At 41.9% G+C, this 19,721-nt stretch overlaps 1 pseudogene; it reads right to left on the bottom strand.

Annotated features, from left to right (window-relative positions):
* Positions 1-245: 245 nt before the first annotated feature.
* Positions 246-18,978, bottom strand: LOC115431212 (dynein intermediate chain 1, axonemal-like; annotated as a pseudogene).
* Between the last annotated feature and the right edge of the window lie 743 nt (positions 18,979-19,721).

Genomic DNA, 19,721 nt, shown 5'->3' with positions numbered 1-19,721 from the left:
ATCTGGTTCCCTCAGCAGTCTTTACACAGTGGTTGGATCTGGTTCCCTCAGCAGTCTTAAACAGTGGTTGGATCTGGTTCCCTCAGCAGTCTTAAACAGTGGTTGGATCTGGTTCCCTCAGCAGTCTTAAACAGTGGTTGGATCTGGTTCCCTCAGCAGTCTTAAACAGTGGTTGGATCTGGTTCCCTCAGCAGTCTTAAACAGGGTTGGATCTGGTTCCCTCAGCAGTCTTAAACAGTGGTTGGATCTGGTTCCCTCAGCAGTCGCAGCAGCTGCCATCTTGGCCACCTCTGTCTCTGGACCCTTGGGCAGCTCCTGGCGCTTCTTCCCCTGCACATGAACAGAGCAGCAGTGACCTGAGCTCCTGCTTTCTGAGCTTTGGTTCAGACCACAAACTCAGCAGTCGTGTCATTAACAATAAAGGAACAAGAAAGCAGATCTAACGAGGTACTTATTGGAAATCATAATTTTATGCATCAATGAATTTAGAATTAAAGCCTATTCAGATGAAAAAACAAACAAACTTTTGTACTTGGAAGGGAATCTGTTGTAGGATTACCCCAAAAGTACACAGTACTCATACTCATAGTCGCTCTATGAAAAGTATCGCTATTTATGGAAATTATTTCTTCTAAACTCAAACATTCCTCCACAGTTCCCAGTTGTACTGCTCCATATTCTCCTGTAAACGGACAGAATTACGTGAGTAATAAAAAAGGACGGACAGAAGACCCTCCGTCTGTATCCGTCTGCGTCTTTAACTAGAGCAGGAAATGAGCCCTTCCTTCTGTTGTCCTGAAGGCACATTCGCTCCATGCAGCATCTACTGTAACTGTCGAATGAGTAGCGCACAAGAAAAACGCTAGCGGCTGGTTTGACCATGCACAGGAGATGGCAGCTGGTAAAGGGAGGAGCACTACAAGGAGGAGGAGGAGACACAGTAAAGGGAGGAGCCACTACAAGGAGGAGGAGGAGACGCAGTAAAGGGAGGAGCCACAAGGAGGAGGAGGAGACACAGTAAAGGGAGGAGCCACTACAAGGAGGAGGAGGAGACGCAGTAAAGGGAGGAGCCATACAAGGAGGAGGAGGAGACACAGTAAAGGGAGGAGCCACTACAAGGAGGAGGAGGAGACGCAGTAAATGAGGAGCCACTACAAGGAGGAGGAGGAGACGCAGTAAAGGAGGAGCCACTACAAGGAGGAGGAGGAGACGCAGTAAAGGGAGGAGCCACTACAGGAGGAACGCAGTAAAGGGAGGAGCCACTACAAGGAGGAGGAAGAGACGCAGTAAAGGGAGGAGCCACTACAAGGAGTAGGAGAGACGCAGTAAAGGGAGGAGCCACTACAAGGAGGAGGAGAGGAGACGCAGTAAAGGGAGGAGCCACTACAAGGAGGAGGAGGAGACGCAGTAAAGGGAGGAGCCACTACAAGGAGGAGGAGGAGACGCAGTAAAGGGGGGAGCCACTACAAGGAGGAGGGAGGAGACACAGTAAAGGGAGGAGCCACTACAAGGAGGAGGAGGAGACGCAGTAAAGGGAGGAGCCACTACAAGGGAGGAGGAGACGCAGTAAAGGGAGGAGCCACTACAAGGAAGAGGAGAGAGCCGTAAAGGGAGGAGCCACTACAAGGAGGAGGAGGAGACACAGTAAAGGGAGGAGCCACTACAAGAGGAGGAGGAGACGCAGAGTGAGGAGACCAGTAAAGGGAGGAGCCACTACAAGGAGAGGAGGAGACACAGTAAAGGGAGGAGCCACTACAAGGAGGAGGAGGAGACGCAGTAAATGGAGGAGCCACTACAAGGAGGAGGAAGAGACGCAGTAAAGGGAGGAGCCACTACAAGGAGGAGGAGGAGACGCAGTAAAGGGAGGAGCCACTACAAGGAGGAGGAGGAGACGCAGTAAAGGGAGGAGCCACTACAAGGAGGAGGAGAGACACAGTAAAGGGAGGAGCCACTACAAGGAGGAGGAAGAGACGCAGTAAAGGAGGAGCCACTACAAGGAGGAGGAGGAGACGCAGTAAAGGGAGGAGCCACTACAAGGAGGAGGAGGAGACGCAGTAAAGGGAGGAGCAAATACAAGGAGGAGGAAGAGACACAGTAAAGGGAGGAGCCACTACAAGGAGGAGGAGGAGACGCATCAGTAAAGGGAGGAGCCACTACAAGGAAGAGGAAGAGAGCCGTAAAGGGAGGAGCCACTACAAGGAGGAGGAGGAGACACAGTAAAGGGAGGAGCCACTACAAGGAGGAGGAGGAGACGCAGTAAAGGGAGGAGCCACTACAAGGAGGAGGAGGAGACACAGTAAAGGGAGGAGCCACTACAAGGAGGAGGAGGAGACGCAGTAAAGGGAGGAGCCACTACAAGGAGGAGGAGGAGACGCAGTAAAGGGAGGAGCCACTACAAGGAGGAGGAGGAGACGCAGTAAAGAGGGAGCCACTACAAGGAGGAGGAGGAGACGCAGTAAAGGGAGGAGCCACTACAGGAGGAGGAGAGAGACGCAGTAAAGGGAGGAGCCACTACAATGAGGAGGAGACGCAGTAAAGGGAGGAGCCACTACAAGGAGGAGGAGGACGCAGTAAAGGGAGGAGCCACTACAAGGAGGAGGAGAGACGCAGTAAAGGGAGGAGCAAATACAAGGAGGAGGAAGAGACATAGTAAAGGGAGGAGCCACTACAAGGAGGAGGAGGAGACACAGTAAAGGGAGGAGCCACTACAAGGAGGAGGAAGAGACGCAGTAAAGGGAGGAGCCACTACAAGGAGGAGGAGGAGACGCAGTAAAGGGAGGAGCCACTACAAGGAGGAGGAGAGACGCAGTAAAGGGAGGAGCCACTACAAGGAGGAGGAGGAGACGCAGTAAAGGGAGGAGCAAATAAAGGAGGAGAGAAGAGACGCAGTAAAGGGAGGAGCCACTACAAGGAGGAGGAGGAGACGCAGTAAAGGGAGGAGCCACTACAAGGAGGAGGAGGAGACACAGTAAAGGGAGGAGCCACTACAAGGAGGAGGAAGAGACGCAGTAAAGGGAGGAGCCACTACAAGGAGGAGGAGGAGACGCAGTAAAGGGAGGAGCCACTACAAGGAGGAGGAGGAGACGCAGTAAAGGGAGGAGCAAATACAAGGAGGAGGAAGAGACACAGTAAAGGGAGGAGCCACTACAAGGAGGAGGAGACGCAGTAAAGGGAGGAGCCACTACAAGGAAGAGGAAGAGACGCAGTAAAGGGAGGAGACTACAGGAGGAGGAGGAGACGCAGCATAGGAGACGCAGTAAGGAGGAGCCACTACAAGGAGGAGGAGGAGACGCAGTAAAGGGAGGAGCCACTACAAGGAGGAGGAGACACAGTAAAGGAGGAGCCACTACAAGGAGGAGGAGGAGACGCAGTAAATGGAGGAGCCACTACAAGGAGGAGGAAGAGACGCAGTAAGGGAGGAGCCACTACAAGGAGGAGGAGGAGACGCAGTAAAGGGAGGAGCCACTACAAGGGGAGGAGGAGACGCAGTAAAGGAGGAGCCACTACAAGAGGAGGAGGAGAGAGGAAGCAGTAAGGGAGGAGATAGGAGCAAATACAAGGAGGAGGAGGAGACGCAGTAAAGGGAGGAGCCACTACAAGGGGGAAGACGCAGTAAAGGGAGGAGCAAATACAAGGAGGAGAAGAGACGCAGTAAAGGGAGGAGCCACTACAAGGAGGAGGAGGAGACCGTAAAGGGAGGAGCCACTACAAGGAGAGGAGGAGACACAGTAAAGGGAGGAGCCACTACAAGGAGGAGGAAGAGACGCAGTAAAGGGAGGAGCCACTACGAGGAGGAGGAGACGCAGTAAAGGGAGGAGCCACTACAAGGAGGAGGAGGAGACGCAGTAAAGGGAGGAGCAATACAAGGAGAGGAAGAGACACAGTAAAGGGAGGAGCCACTACAAGGAGGAGGAGGAGACGCAGTAAAGGGAGGAGCCACTACAAGGAAGAGGAAGAGACGCAGTAAAGGGAGGAGCCACTACAAGGAGGAGGAGGAGACGCAGTAAAGGGAGGAGCCACTACAAGGAGGAGGAGGAGACGCAGTAAAGGAGGAGCCACTACAAGGAGGAGGAGGAGACGCAGTAAAGGAGGAGCAAATACAAGGAGGAGGAGACGCAGTAAAGGGAGGAGCCACTACAAGGAGGAGGAGGAGACGCAGTAAAGGGAGGAGCCACTACAAGGAGGAGGAGGAGACGCAGTAAAGGGAGGAGCAAATACAAGGAGGGGAAGAGACGCAGTAAAGGGAGGAGCCACTACAAGGAGGAGGAGGAGACGCAGTAAAGGGAGGAGCCACTACAAGGAGGAGGAGGAGACGCAGTAAAGGGAGGAGCAAATACAAGGAGGAGGAAGCGAAGGAAGAGACGCGAAGTAAAGGGAGGAGCCCTACAAGGAGGAGGAGGAGACGCCAGTAACGGGAGGAGCCACTACAAGGAGGAGGAGGAGACGCCATGCGGCTCTGGAGCCGCAGGTTGCCGACCCCTGATCTAGAAGTTCTCCAGTGGCATTGGGGTAGGGACAGACGTCTATATTATTTTTTCCTCTGTCAGCCCTAACCCTGACCCCAACCCAACAGGCTGTACCCTGACCCTAACCCTGACCCATTTATCTACAGGGGTGGCAGAGGGACCAGACTGAACTAGTTTACAAATTTGAAAAAAACTCCTTTTGTTTGTCACAAAGAACCAACAGTGGGAAAATACGTTGGAGCGTTAAGGAAAGCTCTAGAAGCCGATGGGCCCCTTACTTTGGGAGTCATGCGAAGGTTAGGGAGAGTTTGGAGGCTGGTGACACAGCTTTGATCATCACACACGAGGATGATGGGATAGACGGGTGTTAAAGTCGATGTGAGTCTAGCTTGGTCTTCTTCTTGGACACCACCGTCTGCTGACACAGAGCCTGGTCTTTGTTGACGCTCAGATCGAACACATGAACCTGAAACACACGGGTTTATGGAACACATGAACCTGAAACACACGGGTTATGGAACACATGAACCTGAAACACACGGGTTTATGGAACACATGAACCTGAAACACACGGGTTTATGGAACACATGAACCTGAAACACACGGGTTTATGGAACACATGAACCTGAAACACACGGGTTTATGGAAACACATGAACCTGAAACACACGGGTTTATGGAACACATGAACCTGAAACACACAGGTTTATCGTCTTCTCACCGTCATGACCTTAAACTTAAATGATATGTCATGAATATGTGACTGTATGAGCTAAAGTTACTTAGATAAGTTCTGTGCATGTGCACATAAAAAACACATACATGCATTATAAATGTGTGTGTGTAATAAATAAATCCTGGTCATTCTGAGGTAATCTACTTATGTTTCATGTTGTGACGCAGCGTTGGCTGTAAATCTTACTGTTCTGTCTGTGGTGACAGCAGCGAACACAGTCGAAGAATACGGTGACCAAGCAAAGTCCTCCAACAGCTGAATTCAGGTCAAAGGTGAACATGGGAGAACTGAAAAAAAAAAAAACAGACAAGAATCTACAACTCTGTCCACACTGCAAGGTTATAATAGTTTTGCATTTTCTTCTAGTTCAGTTTTTTTTTTAGTTTGGACTTTTTTTCTCTAATTCAGTTCATTTTAATTTGTTTTTAGAGCAGGTTTGCTAGATTTTATAGTTTTCATTTTTTCTAAATGCTTAGTCTTAGTTTAGTTTTAGTTTAGTTGTAATTTTGTCATATCTTTTCTCTTCTTCTCTGTCGTCGTATTCAAATAAATCCCAGACAGGACTCTGCTGCTTTCTTCCAACTTTAGTCTCCATGTTTCCAGTAGAGTGGGGGACCAGAAGACGACTGGAAACCACAAGTGAACACAAGTAACGGACCAAAAAGTGTCGTAGTAGGTGACAGCAGATAAATTGCCTGAGGGAAATAAATCGATTTCGTATAAATCAGACATTGGCAAAGACGAAAACGAAGGGAATCTGATCTATAAATTTTTATACGTTTTAGTTAGTTTGTAAACACACAATACAGTTTCAGTTATCGTTTTTTTTCTTTAATTATAGTTTTTTTATTTATTCAGTTAACGAAAATGTCTTTTCAATTCTAGTTTTCGTCATTTCGTTAGTTTTTCGTTAATGATAACTACCCTTGCCACGCTGTGGGAAAAAACAGTCTGGAATGAACAGACGGTTACTGATCTATGAAAAACGGTGTTTGGAATCCAAACTAAGCATTCTGGAAGGAATCTACACCATAAACACCCACAGCTATGTTTTTGTCAGACTCCTAAACAAAATTTTTCTCTCTATTTAATCTTTTTTAAGTGATTTATCACCATTTATTGTAATATTATCCTCTGTATTTTACATTTTTCAGTGTAATCATGTATTTTCCAGTATTTAATTCACTGATCATGTAGATGTTCATTAAAGCTCTGAGTGAATTCAAAGATTATTATATTAAAAACAGAGAAACGGAAGAAACAGTAACTTATGGGGATGCAGTTGGTAACGGTAAATTACAGAAGTAACTAGAAAAGCACTCGGAGAGTGCAGACCTCTGCCAAGGCAGATCAGTCCACCCCCAAAATCAATACCAAAATTTTATGGTTTGTTCCTTGTGCCCAGTATCAACATTCCTAAAAAATTTCATCTAATCATCATAACTTTTTGAGTTATTTTTGCTAAAAGACAAACAAACCAACCCTGATGAAAACAGAACCCTCTTTGGCACAGGTAATCAGTGGGTGTTAGGATACTAACACATAAACTAAACTACAGCTACCTCACCCTAAATTACATTTAAAGAGACACCAGCCCTGAGAAATATTGAACTTCTTCATTCGGGAACTGACATAAAGTAGCTATGGGTCTCTATGAGTGAAGTATTAACCAGAATCTATCCACTGTTGGTGACAAGTACAACTAACAAACTAGAAGTACAACTGACACTTCCACTTCATCTGGAGCTCTTTTTAGAATGTGTGGAGTAGTACTTGATGGTATGATCCCAGATCTGATGGTCCAATCTGAACTGCATGAGATGAAAACCTTTGGATGGAAGTGGTTCCACTTCACAGCGTCCACAGCCATGCTGTGGCCTCATAGGTCTCCAGGAACTGGGTGGAGTAGGCCTTTGAACACTGCCCAGTGAACACACACACTTCAGATGTACAAAACCACAGCAACAAAACTGTTTAGGTTGAATATTTAAATGGAACCCATTTGGTACCAACTGTACTACCACCTGAAATAAATGAAGGAAATGAAATCTGAGGACTGGCCTTTTGTTTTAATCAACTTATGTGACAAGTATATGCATTAGCCTTTATACCGTATTTTATTTATAAATGTATAACAAGTATATTCATTTTCTTAATTTCCTTACCATTATACTGACATACTGTCACATCTGCCACAGAAATTAGTCTGGTTTTGTCTGTCTTGTGGTTTTGTCTGTCACTTCTGTTTTATTTTGTTAAGTTCTCCTCATGTGTCATGTCTGGTGTCTTGCTTCCTTTCCCTAATCAGTTCCACCTGTGTGTGATTACCTGTCCCCGCCCTGATTTGCTCCACCTGTGTCTCATTGTCTTCCCTCCCTCTTGTGTATTTAAGCCCTGTGTTTTCCCCTGTCCTGTGCCAGTTCGTATCGCCTAGTGTGTTACTTACCAGTGTTTGTGGATCCTGTTTTTCTGTCTGCCTGTTGTGACCTGGATTGTTTTCTTGGACCTCTGCCTTTCTGCCTGACTCCTGTCTGTCTCAACGTGTGGTGTTCGACCTTTTGCCTGTCTTCTGGTATGTGAGCTTGTCTTATCCCAATGTACTGTTGCCTATCTGTTTGCCTCACGTGTATGACCTGGTCTGTTTACTGACATCCTCTGCTCTCCCTAGTCGGATACCTGACGTGTGTTTTCGGTCCGGGCTGTGAGGGTCCGTCTCACAAACCTTGAGAAGAACCCTGAACTGTGTAACCTCAAGAATCTGTATTCTAACACAGTCCTTGACTTGTCAGTTAAACCTGTGTTGAATAAACACTGTAAACTTTTACATCTGCTTCTGGGTCTTGCATTTGGGTTCAGTCCCCGTACTCAGATCTGTACATATACCCTAATATGACGGTAGAGGACTGTTATACCCTAAATACAGGGGTGTGAAACTCTGGTCCTGGAGGGTCGGTATCCCTGCATGTTTAAAATATTTCCCTCTTCCTTCACACCTGGAAGCCATTCCATCATTATCAGGCTTCCTGCAGAGCATAATGATGAGCTGATCATTAACTGAACCAGGTGTGATAGAAGAGGGAAAATATCTAAAACATGCAGGATACTAGGCCTCGAAGACGGAGTTTTGACACCCCTGCCCTATATGACGGTAGGGGGCCGTTATCCCCTAATAAGGAACCATTATACACTAATACACTGGTATCCATGAGCTTCTTTCCATCTGTATAACTGTGTCTGTATACTGTTTGGTATGAAACACAGCTTTTATACTGAACAGAAGCCTGGTGCTCCAGTGAAGTACAATGTAAGAGCAGTGAGTGTGAATGAAAGGAAACAGTGGACAGAACCGAACAGAATAGAACCGAAGACTGGACACTGACATGAAGGTAAGTGTCATTTTCTGCACATAGTCTGAGGTGGAATTTCCTCAGTGTATTTCTGAATTACATTAAGCTGAACATTTACGATGCGTCCTTAATATTGTTTTAGTGATGTTTGTATTGTTTCCATGTATGTTGGAGTGTATTATTAAAATAACTTCCTGACTCATACTATGTCGGTGACATTGACACAAATGGATCCTGAAGTATAACAACACATGCTGTGATTCTCCTTCCACATCCAGTAGCATGATGGATGTCACTGCACCGAGCATTAATGCCATTCTGTAAAAACCCAGCCCTGAGACATCCATGGGGACATACCTTGTATATTTGCCCCACCTCGGTGCCAACTAGGAAGAGATAGTCGATGTGTTTGTGGAAGTCAAAGGATGTCCCGCCCACTGTGAACGACAGGCATCGGCTGTTGGAGTCCAAACATACTGCGCAGGTTCTGGACTAAAACACCTGTGGACTGAGTGATTTACATGAACCTGTCCGATCCTCACCTACGATGGGTTCATGCACAGCCTCTGGACCCTCAGAACAGCTCCATTCAGTGACAGTCTGATAATATCTGTGAAAACCAGCTCATTCTGCAACAAACAAACCCACAGAGAATGAAAGGATCAGACAGAAGCATTAAAATAGCCACATAAACCAGACTGTAACATGTACATTAAAATAACCACAAAAATAAGACTGTAACATATACAGTAAAATAAACCACATAAATAAGACTGTATTTAACATGTATGTAACCCACAATGCTCACTAAACCAAGGTGGCCCATTAGCCCTGTGGAGTGATTTTGAATGTGACCTCAGTCTGGTGTGGCGCCATCTTAGAGCGACACACTGACCAGAGCACATGCATTAGGAACGAGCTGACAAACCGGGGTATGTAACATGACGGAAACCATGTAAATCATCAAATAATCTTCACGCAGTGTCTTGATAGGTCTTTTGTTATGAGGAGAAGCCGTGTGAATGTGCGTAAGAGAGAGAAGAACCTGTTTCACTGTGTCCTCTGTGAGAACTCCGCTAAGAAAATGCTACATGCTAGAGAATAAGCCTCGTGGTTAGCTTTTGGATATTAGCTTGTTGTGTGAGAAAATTCCTGTTCATAGAAGTATATACATAAGACCAGTCGGAGTTCCTGATATGTTACCTGAAACGTTTTTCCAATGTTTTAAACCCACGGCGGTACCAGCTGTATCATTGTGAACTTGAAAAGTAGCTTTAGAACGATCGCTAGCCGAGCTAGCGGGAGGCTAACATTAATTGAGGTTAGCACTACTAGGCTAATTTAAGTATTGTCTGCAATACGAATGCTCATGTGTGGCTTGTTAAGCTAAAATGCCACTACTGTAACATATGAGAGAGAAAGAGACAGCATATGATGCCAGTTATGATAGATAGAGGAAGTCTTTGTTGATAAATGTAATGTGCATTATGGGTTTACTGCACTGAAGATGTTAAAATATTCATTTTGTTTAAAAAGAAGGGTTAAAAAGATATACATTGATGGTTTAAAAAGATAAATATTGATTTGTAGAGCTGTTTTAAAATACAAATAATGCTTTATTTAAATAAATAAGTGCATTTATACTAAGATATAAGTTCATGATAGGTCATTGTCATGATTGAAATACTTTAAGATGTACTGTAAATCTCATTTACAATGCTTTGATTGCTGTATTCTGTATCTCGGTATTGAGTGTAATAGTAATAGAATGAGAAGTGGAAACAGAAAGATGTCATGATTTGAATAGAGAGTAATGATTTTTGTTCTGCACTGTATGTGTAGACTGGTTTTTTCGTTTGCTGGATTTGGATTTGACTCAAATTCGAACCAAGGTGGTTCGGTGGTGAGCCAGGAAGGACGAACAACTCAGACGGAACGGTGCACCGGTCTGGCTAACTGTGGGATCCACTCCGAGGAACTAAAGACATCGCTTCACTTCATTTGTGATGCAGATAAGAACATTTCATACTCAAAATCTACCTGGGTAGTAACCATTTGAATAGACCATTACACACACAAGACACAGAACTGAACTGAGCACGTACCTTCTGAGAAAGAAGGAGGGACAATTTATTTTGAACTTTTATTTATTTTATTTTATTATTTTTCAATTCTTTGGGGAAGAGCTCTATTTTATTTTATTGTGGTTTGTTTTGGGTACCTTTTATTTTCATACACTGTAAAGTGTTATTGTTGTTGCAATAAATTGTCAACTGTTAACTTCATGGTATCATTGCATGACTATTACCAGCTTTCCGAACCTAGAGAGAATGTATGTGTTGTAGTGTTTTCTTTCAAATCAGGCTACAGGCACTACATGTACATTAAAATAACCACAAAAATAAGACTGTATTTAACATGTACATTAAAATAACCACAAAAATAAGACTGTATTTAACACGTAAATTAAAATAACCACAAAAATAAGACTGTATTTAACATGTACATTATAAAATAACCACACAAATCAGACTGTATGTGTCCAAACATAAAGCAGCAGGTGACTGAGTAATGTGAGTACACAAAAAGTCATGCCATCCTGAACCTCCGTTGTTCTTTACTTGTACACTTAGTTTTTGTCTTATTTTATTTCGGACGTAGAGGAGGGCGGTGCCTGGTGTCAGGACCTGGATCTGCAGTTGTGTCTCACATATGGAATAATAACAGTGAATTATTAGTGTGTTTGTGTATCTAACCTTAACCAGGGTCCAGGACACGACTCGGCCATCAGAGGAAACAGAATAGAAATTGTGGTTGTTGTCCATGTCATCATTTGCCACTGGACCTGAATGACACACAACAGAACAATGTTACTTACACATTAAAAAAAAAAAACAACCTACAAAACAGTTCCAGTGTCCCTGTCCATCAGTGTCTGTTCTATGTTGATCAGAACCAGGAAAATGTGTCCTATGTCAGGTTCTTTTCTATGTTCCAGTTCTGTGGTCTGGATGCACATCAATCTAACCATAGATGTGGCCGGGACTTTCACTGGAGGAGAACTCAACTCATCCAATCACAGTCCAGATATGACTTCTATCAGTGACCAATAGGAACTAGACTGATATCCGGAACCATTTACATGTTCTAAACCACGGGTCTCAAACTCCGGTCCTCAAGGGCCACTAATCCTGCATGTTTTAGATGTATCCCTCTTCCAACACACCTGATTCAAATGATAAGCCTACCATCAAGCTCTGCAGAAGCCTGGTAACGACCGTCAGGTGTGCTGGAAGAGGGAAACAACTAAAACATGCAGGATACCGGCCCTCGAGGATCTGAGTTTGAGACCCCCTGTTCTAAACCATCAACGGAAGGACCAGCAGAAGGAAAGGAACAGGTAGAATATTTGAAAATATTAATAAAAAATACAAAATCTAAATTTCTGGACACAGCACCTTTACAACAGCTCATGACCAATCGACTGGTGAGATAAAAACTGGAGGTCTGTGTGAAAAATATAGAGCTAAATTAATGATAGTAAATTAATTAATCTACATTCCCAATTAGCTGGTTGATGGAAGCTCTTAAGATGAGAGTTAACAGAGCCAAGATATGAGTCTGAATAACACACAGTGGTCCACCTCCTGCCTTCACCGAGTTAGGGTAAGGAGTAGAGTTAAGATAAAGGTTAGGGGTAGGGATAGGGTTAAAGTTAGGGTTAGGATAAGGTTTAGGGTAAGGTTAAGAGTAAGGGGTAAGATTAGGATGAGGGGTAGTAAGGATAGGTTAAGGTTAGGGTACTTACCTGCCAGACAGGATCGGTGTGTTTCCCAGTCTTGGCTGTGCTCTTATAGACAGGTTCTTGCCCCTCCTCCTTCAGGTTGTAGACGGCCACACAGCCGTCGTAGAAGCCCACAGCCACCAGGTGGGAATGGAGCTCATGGATGTCCAGGCACAAGATGCCAGAGCTGGTGGGATAGATGTACTCTGGGAAGGCCGAGTTCTTCAGAGAGTAGAACACAAGCATACCATGGCCCTGTTTACTGAAGTCATCTGTACAGAACAGGACCAACAGGAGGAAGACAAGGGTTAGGAACTCCAGTTACAGTCTGGAGAAAAGGACTATTACAAGGCTAATTCAACTGTGTTATTGTTAAAGAATATTAAAATTATCTGTGACAATGTGTGGAGATTGAACCCTGCGTATGAAATGACAAAACTGTGTCCTCTTCTGTACTTACATGATCCCATTCCTACAGCAAACAGGTCTTGATATTTCTTGTTCCTGTTTTATCACAAAGGCATCAGTCAGTCAGTGCATCTTCCCATCAGTCACAGATACACTCACTGGTGTTACTTTAAAATGCTGGACAGATGCAGCTCAACGCTCACCCGGTAGTACAAGTGCATAAACTGTACAGGATATTATAATGGACCACTGGGAGAACTTAGTGAAAATCAACATTTGTCATAAATGTGACTTAAAGCCATTTAAGGTCTAATGTGAAAAAGTGAAAATCTGGTATAAGACATAAAATATGTGTAATAAATTCACTAAAGGCAAAAGCAACATAATACCAACAATTTCTCAGCCTTACGTTAAGAAACAATGAATATTCAAAGAAAAGCAGGTCAGAAGTGCACGCTGAAGGTCTATAATATCCAAGTTCTACACTAAAGCACAGGTGAGCTCATACTTATTTTCCAAATCTGTGTGTATGGTGGGGAGTCTGTTTATGGGAACATTGACAGATTTGATGAAACTGACCAGCAGAGGGCAGTGACAGACAGTTTGGCTTTTTCATAGTGGAACTTCCACAGTGGAAGGAGAGTCCCCTTCTGGTCCCTGAACTCATCCGACACATCCTCAAAGTATTTGAAGTCTTAAAACCATGACAGAACACAGACAGACAAAAGAAACATCTATGAAGTGACACATAAACCCTTTTTCTTTCTTTTTTTTTTTTTTTTTTTAAAGACTTAACTGTACTTTCAGTGGAAACAAACCTTGTGCTATGTCATCACATATGTTCTGGTTGCACATTCGTTCCAAGATCTTGGCCGGTTTTAACACTTTAGTGATGGTGTCACTCTGAAAATGAAACGATATATTTGAGTGGAAAATGCTCATATTCTAATGCTGAGGTTTACGCAGAACATAATGATCACAAAGAATAGTCGCCATGAACAGTAGGTAGTGTTAATTTAAAGGGCTTATATGTAGTATTACTATTCTGACCTCTCAACAGCAGAGAAATGTTATGAACCAGAACACACTTAGAACCAAAAACACAGACAAACCAAACCTATGTGTCCACAGACTGGATCTGTCAACAAATAAAGGATAAAACTCAGAGTTTCCACATCTGTATTACGGAGTCATCAAGTTTTATTTAAAACTAAAATTCATACATACTCATCGTTTTACTTTGACAGTCGATTAAAATAACGTGTTGCATCAGCTGATAGTTTACATTATAGCTCTGTCAGCTGTGTTAGCTTAGCTGTATTTCTAGACTGAAAACAGCCACAGTAAAACCACTAATCATCTCTGTTTTCTGTTTGGTTTGTGTCAGTAGCTGAAGTAAAGATCTGTTTAGAATCCAACAAACAAGGTCAGAGCTGTCACAGTTTAGTCTGAACCGTGGATCAACAAACGACAAAAGTCAATATAAATAGTTAAACATTCTGTCATTTCCCCGTCAAACTCCACTCCTCATTTCGAGCTGATTTCATTGGAAAAACAACAGTGATTCTAGCTTTAATCACTTTGTCACTTTGTTTGACTCTAGAAGTTGTTTCTTAATGGTTCTCATGCCACCTTATCTCTTTCTGATGCTTTGGTCAAAGACCCCGTGTTGCTTGTTTTCCCACCATAGGACACTGGCAGAGTGACTCACTCCTCCCTCTAGTGGTCACATAAAGTCCACAGTATGAACATTCAGTGGCTTTGGCAGAACTTCCCAGCCTTTATTGTCAACAGTCTAATGACCATTTATCATTATTTCTTAATATTTGATAAACACTTCACATCACCTCTTAAATTTGACACATAAATGGAATAATTAGAGGTACTAATGCTGTGTTGTAGACAGGCAGGTGATATACCTGAGTCTCTATCAGCATCATCTTCTCTTGCTGTTGTCGTTCTCCTTCTTTGGTGTGGCGTTCTGTTTGTCTTTATTTTTTTCTTGCTTCTCCGTCTCCATCTCATACATGTCATAGGTCTTCCACTGCAACAACAAAACAGCCGTTATTTACTGAGTGAAAACAAGCCAGGCGAAAACAAGTTTTTGAAACAAGTCAGGGTCTACACCACCTGATTAGCAGTATCCGAGAGGTAACACGAGGCGGAGGTTCAGTTTGGCAGCATCTGTCCTACAGAAAAATAAGAGTTCCAACGTACAGAGACAGTATAGTATTAGTATAGCATAGTACAGTATAGTAAAGCATTAGGTTAGTATAGTACAGTATAATATAGTATTAAGTTAGTATAGTGTAATATTAGTGTAGTATTAGTTTAGTATAGTACAGTAGAGTATAGTATTAGTTTAGTACAGTAGAGTATAGTATTAGTTTAGTATAATACAGTATAGTATTAGTTTAGTATAGTACAGTAGAGTGTAGTATTAGTTTAGTACAGTAGAGTATAGTATTAGTTTAGTATAATACAGTATAGTATTAGTTTAGTATAGTACAGTAGAGTGTAGTATTAGTTTAGTACAGTAGAGTATAGTATTAGTTTAGTATAATACAGTATAGTATTAGTTTAGTATAGTACAGTAGAGTGTAGTATTAGTTTAGTACAGTAGAGTATAGTATTAGTTTAGTACAGTAGAGTATAGTATTAGTTTAGTATAATACAGTATAGTATTAGTTTAGTATAGTACAGTAGAGTGTAGTATTGGTTTAGTATAGTACAGTATAGTATTAGTTTAGTATAATACAGTATAGTATTAGTTTAGTATAGTACAGTATAGTATAGTATTAGTTTAGTATAATACAGTATAGTATTAGTTTAGTATAGTACAGTATAGTATTAGTTTAGTATATAGTATGCAGTATATTGTATATAATATATAGTACAGTACAGTTGAGTCACATAAACATAAATGTTTGGACTTTGTCTTTGTGATGGTGTGTGTGTGGTGTGTGTGTGTGTGTGTGTGTGTGTGTGTGTGTGTGTGTGTGTGTGTTCTGAAGTACCCTCAGTGAATTATTGAGCGTCTGAGAGGCTCTCTCACTGAAGTTGAACTGGTTGGTCAGTTTGGGTTCCTTCTTGTCGGTTTTGGAGGCGACACTGTCCGGTCTGTCGTCCTCTCCTGTTTCCTCCATGTCCCCTCCGTCCTCTACTGGAGTGGCCTGGAACCAAACCCACTCTGAAATCATCACATCCATAACACTGTCCAACACTAACCACCGCTCTGGGTTTCATATGTTCAGTACCGGGGTTTCTGGTTCCTCCTCCTCAGGTTCTGCTTCAGCATCCACCACTGTCGTCTCTGCACAAACACATCAGCAGACCAGTGGACTGTTATGAAAGTAAACCGACTGTTTTAGAACATTCCTACAGGTGGAAGTGCTCAGAGTTTACACATATACGTTCATTCCTTTAAAACACCAAATTATTGATTCATTTTATGGCACTAGAGACACTACTGACCCCCTGTGGTACGATGCATGCATTACAACAAAAAAACTGAATCCAGTAATAGCACATGCTACAAAATCCATGTTAACACGTGGTTTCCATCAGTAAATCCCACCGTCCTACTGCAGTATGTTAGAGGAGTGACCTTCAAAGAGCCCCTCCTTGGCCCGGAGTCTACGCGCCTCATCAGAGTCCTGATGCAGGAGGTTTCCCTCCAGGACAAAATGAACAGCCATCTGATCCACCACACTGGTCGACTTGTACGAACGCTCCTACGACACACAAAAAACAACAACATCATCAAATAGAACACGATGAGTTCATTTGAGTTTGTGGTGGAGGTTAAAAATAAAAGATTCTGAGTGAATGATTCTCAAACAACGTAAAGTTTTCAAGTTCAAAGTTTTCATTTAAGTACTTTTACCCATAATTTTAAGGGAAGGGAAAGGTTCAGGACATACATGAGGTGACTTGATGGAAATCATTTCTATGATTCTCAGTATTTGATGTACATTTGTGTGTCCTATTTAACACGTGAAGGCACAGACTCAAACTCTGACAGTCTGTCTGGATGTGAGATACCTCTGATGTTCTGAGTTTGTTACCTTGAAACTGTAGCGGACGATGTTCTGGGGGGCAAATGGGTTGTTTGCCGTGAGGATCCGTGTGATTTCCTCCTTAACTCCTGACGTTATTACAGATCAAACAGAAACAGCAGAGTTAAAGTGGCCTGTGTCATCTGAGTCAAGTTTAATTCTAAGGAAAAGAACCAAATACTAATAAGTCCTGATCATTTCAGTGTTTCTCTTCGCTTTAATGAACACTTATCATGTTAAATTCAATGTTTCTGTTCCATTGTACAACAAATATATCTTTGAGTTGTCAAAATAGTCATAATATGTTTGTTTTGGTTTGTTCAGCTTCCATGAGTGCGACCACTTTCTGTGTGACTGAATATATTTTAGTGAAAAATCGAACATATAAACAGAGACTTCATATGTTAGTACACATTTCAAAAATGTTGTTAGTGTCAAATACATTGATGTATAATTAGGAATTTGAAGTGACTGTAACATTTCATTATCTTCACAGCAAACGAATACACAGATGTTATAATATAGTTTAATATTATGGGATGGATATCCTATTGATTATTAATATTGATGTTTCTGTGTCTGATCCTCATGAACAGGACATCTGACAGCTGGAGACATGATGTGTCCACAGATTTATGTCCCTATAGTTGATAAACGTCAATATTTCACTGTAGTTTAATGGTAGATTTTTCTTCCTCAGTCAGATGACAATAGATGGAAATTATTGACAGTCAGAGCAGGAAAAATATTAGAGACATTTAGAGGAAGAACATTGAAAATCAGAGTCAGGGAGAAAAAAAAAAGTGGAGGAAAAAAAAAAGTTGATATAAATTCAGTCCAAACCACCTGACTCATTTTAGAAACAAAGAGAATAATTGAACCCAAACGAACTAATGCACTGATATCTATCCCATAATATAAACTATATTCTGACATTAGTCCTTATTGTTTTGGATCCCAGACCCCTGTTAGAAAAGCAATACCTGGATTCAACGGATCCACAGACTTTAGTCCATTCGTGTATGAGTTAATTATGAATATGAGGATAATGATATCATATACAGTATAATGTACATTATAACAATTAACATGGTTTAAACAATCTATTTTATTGACAAATTGAACATACAAATACAGACTTCATATGAGAAGAGTTAACATAAGTCTTCAATAGAGCGAAGAGGAAACGCCACCTCTGTGCTCTGACAGCTCTCACAGACACTTAACACCACGCTTTTAATTGTATGTGCAATAACCTGTTCTATCTCCCAGTACTTTGATTCAAATGTGCAATAACTTGTTTTTACCTTGCAGTACATTCATTTTATTTATTTATATCTGATACACTGCTTTATTTTACAAGTGTGTATTTCTGTTTGTGCAAAAACAGTTTTTATATGTTTTAGCTGTTTGTTTTCTTTCTGTTTTTGTTCATGTCTTTTTTTTTGTTTTTTCTGTGGATTCCGTGACTCAGGGAAACATACAAGAATTCCAATGTACCTATACTGTGATATATCTGTGTAAATGGCAAATAGAGTCTATTCTATTCTATTCTATTCTATTCTATTCTATTCTATTCTATTCTATTCTGTGTCTTTAAAGGAGGGAGGTGCAGCTCCAGATGTGTTTCTTACAGCTTCACTCAGTTCCAGCTGATCTTTAGGTTTCACAGGTGCTTCATCCAAACCATCAACCATCTCCACACCCTCCTCCTCATCCTGTAAGGAGGCAGGAACGACACTTTTACGTCTTGCTTTAATCAAAAACACTGCAGAGGGACATGGTTTGTACATTCTGGACAGTGATTCAGGAACAAAACTCCAGTATTTGGTTCAAATTCGTGAATATATTCAGTTTAACTCACCTTTTTCCTACTTGCAGCTTTTGTTGACTTGGCACCAGCTCCCTTCTGGACATTTCAACCATGTGTGAAAAGACGACAGTCATATAAAAGCTGAACCAAACTCGTTAGCTTTAGCCTAGCTGGACTGTTACTTTTTGCTAATTAGTGTTAATTTCTTTACCTGTTTTCTCGTAGATGCTGCGGTGGTGTTGTTCGGCATTGGCATTTTCAAAGAGTTTTATTAACACTTGGATTAAAGCTGTAGTTGTTCTAAACATGTAAAGGAAAAAGTCACTTTTAACTACTTTAACTGTGAAAAAAACGACACTAGCTAAACTGCGGCTCCCTACGTCTGTGTGGTGGTTGCCATGACAACGGTTTTGCAGTGTTCGGATGGATACGATAATATCAATTTCACCGATACCAAATATGTAGGTTCTAGAAATCGATTCTCATTTAAAGAAAATGTCGATATCTTAGTAACTTTGGGTAAATTTGTAGTTTGTCATGATCAGGAACACCATGGAAAAGAACTCTACTTTCTGGGTCTGATCTAAATGACGCCCAGTTGGTAGGAACTACTTCTTCTTCCGCCTGTCAGTCATATGCGCACTTCGGCTGTATAAAATACTAATGAAACACGTAAAAAAATAAAAAAAAAAAGTTAATTAAAGCACAGAAACGCACAGTATTTACCACAGACAAACATATTAGTGGATCTTGTACTAATGAAAACAAGCCTTTTAACACATCCTACACATATTCATGTAAAACAGAATTAAGGCCAAAAATTCAACCTTGTTTCTACGTCACTACTTAAGTACGAAAATAAATCCAATAATGGACCAAAACTAGGGTTTATAGATTATAATATTTACGAAGTGCATGTAATCTGATTATTATACTGATGTGATTATGATAGTTATTGTATTTGTAAGTTTATTAAACAGGTTCAGTGTGTGTTTCCTTACATCCTTGTACTCAGATGCAGTACACACACACAGCCACTGGGTGTCAGTGTTTGTACTGTTTGGACCAGTGGATGGCATATACTACAGTAGTCTGCATCACTTCAGAGGT

This window comes from Sphaeramia orbicularis, chromosome 13 (assembly GCF_902148855.1).
Source record: "Sphaeramia orbicularis chromosome 13, fSphaOr1.1, whole genome shotgun sequence".
Classification (NCBI taxonomy): Eukaryota; Metazoa; Chordata; class Actinopteri; order Kurtiformes; family Apogonidae; genus Sphaeramia; species Sphaeramia orbicularis.
This window is presented reverse-complemented; position numbering and strand designations above follow the sequence as displayed.